Below are 2,515 nucleotides of genomic sequence, written 5' to 3'. Positions count from 1 at the left end.
AAACTGGATATTTGACATGAGGAATGTGTGACTCATGTTTCAAGCCGAGATCTGGAAAGCAGAGAACACGGATATAGGAATAAGTCCTTCTGGGGTAGCTGTTTCGTGTGTGCTGGAAGGAGATGGGTAAGGATCAGAACATTAAGAGCGGTTGTCCTCAGCAAATCATAGCCCCTTTCAAGGACCCAGTTGGCAGTTTTCTACAAACTGGTGGTAACACACTTCACTGGGGATAATAAGCATATATTCCTTGCAGGTAAAATACCAATAAGAAAAAGGCTCTATTCATGGCAAGTAGCCTGGATATCTTGAACCTTTCTTTCTTTTTTTTTTTTTTTTAAAGATTTATTTATTTATTATATGTAATTACACTGTAGCTGTCTTCAGACACTCCAGAAGAGGGCATCAGATCTTGTTACGGATGGTTGTGAACCACCATGTGGTTGCTGGGATTTGAACTCCGAACCTTTGGAAGAGCAGTTGGTGCTCTTACACGCTGAGCCATCTCACCAGCCCCGAACCTTTTTAAATATATATACCTCAGTGTGTGTGCACGCATGTGTACTATTTTGAAAAAAAAAAAAAAAGATAATTTCCATCAGTTTTCCCAAAGAGCCCAAAGCCCTTCCTACAGTAGCAGTTGCACTCATACAAAAGTAACAAGACTTTAAAAGCCTGAGAAGTCACAAACAGGGTGCCTGGCACCATCGTAATGATCGATGTCAACCCATATCACATCCACTGTGTTCCTACACCAGGAATTCCTAATGTTTTTATCTTTGGAGTTGACAACTGGTCTGGAGTATTTTAGAGCTCTCCTAGAGTTTTCTGATCTGGTTGTGTCTTGTGGCCGAGGCTCAAATGTTTCCAGCTCATTTAGGCCAGAGACTATATAAGGCCCAGTCATGACATCTGGATAAGGCTGCTGCATCCAGATGAATTGGTGGAGAGCACACAGTTGCGTTGTTACTAGAACAGCAGCTTATGACAGGTCAGCAAGAGTGCATAAGGAGTGTAAGAAAGCAGAGCCTAAAACCTAAGGGCCCCCGTGGTCCTCAGCTCAGCGATCAGGCAGATACGCAAAGTCCTGGGCATGGGTACCGTAAGCACATAGGAAACACTATAAAACAAAGCTCGAGTGTGAATGAATGAGGGGCACTGATAACTAGGGACAGGGAAAAGCCTGGTGAGGGACTGCTCCAACCACGTGTCCTCCTGACCCAGGGCTGTGCTGTCTAGTGCCCTCGGAGAGTACTGCTCAGTGGGAACTGCGCTGTCCACCTAAACCATCCCTGTGTGTCCAGTAATCGTACAGTGCCTGGCCCAGGATTTTAACAAGGAGGTGCTCGTTTCAGGAATGAACATTCCTAGGGTTAGGACGTGGCTCAGCAGTTCAGAGCACTGATTTCTATGGCAGAAGACCAGGGTTCAATTCCCAGGACCCGCATGGTAGTTCACAAGCATCTGTAAGTGCAGTTCCGGGGGACTTGATGCTGTCTTCTGGCCTTTGAGGGGACTAGGCACACGGGGGTGCACATACACACTTGCAGACAAGAAATTCACACATAAAATAAATCAGAAACAATTTAGGAAGCATGAAGTTACCATACAACTCCCACTTTTAAGTTCATGTGAATGCAAGAGCAAAGTGTCCCTTCCTAGCCAGTCCCTACCCCTGATGGACAGTCTGGACAGGAAGTGAGAGGTGCACTGATGAACTGTCTGTCTTAGAGTTTTACTGCTGTGAACAGACACCATGATCAAGGCAACTCTTATAAGGACAATATTTAATTGGGGCTGGCTTACAGGTTCAGAGGTTTAGTCTATTATCATCAAGGTGGGAACATGGCAGCATCCAGGCAGGCATGGGACAGGAGGAGCTGAGAGTTTCTACATCTTCATCTGAAGACTGCTAGCAGAATACTCACTTCCAGGCAGCTAGCATGAGGGTCTTAAAGCCCACGTCCACAGTGACACACCTACTCCAACAAGGCCACACCTCCAAATAGTGTCACCCCCTAGCCCAAGCATGTACAAACCATCATACTGTCCTGACCCTTATACTGAGCAGTAGGGGAGGTGACATGTTTAGACCTGTCAGCCGAAAGGGGTAAATATTAATCCCTAATACACCACAGTATTTGGCTGCATGTAACAAAGCTGGTTATTGGAGTTAACTGCAAAGATTTAAATCTATCCACATTACCAGAGGTCTGCAGTTAGTGAAACAATGATTTCTCTAGATCATCAGAGTCGCAAGAATGTCCTCTTCCCCCCTTTAAAAAAAAAGATTTATTTATTTATTTTATGTATATGGGTACACACTGTAGCTGTACAGATGGTTGTGAGCCTTCATCTGGTTGTTGGGAATTGAATTTAGGACCTCTGCTTGCTCTGGTCAGCCCCACTCCCTCCGGCCCAAAGATGTATTTATTATTATACATACCCACACTGTAGCTGTCTTCAGAGGCACCAGAAGAGGGCGTCAGATTGTGAGCCACCATGTGGTTGCTGG

This window comes from Mus pahari, chromosome 14 (assembly GCF_900095145.1).
Source record: "Mus pahari chromosome 14, PAHARI_EIJ_v1.1, whole genome shotgun sequence".
NCBI classification, from domain to species: Eukaryota; Metazoa; Chordata; class Mammalia; order Rodentia; family Muridae; genus Mus; species Mus pahari.
Note: the sequence above shows the minus strand (reverse complement) of the source record.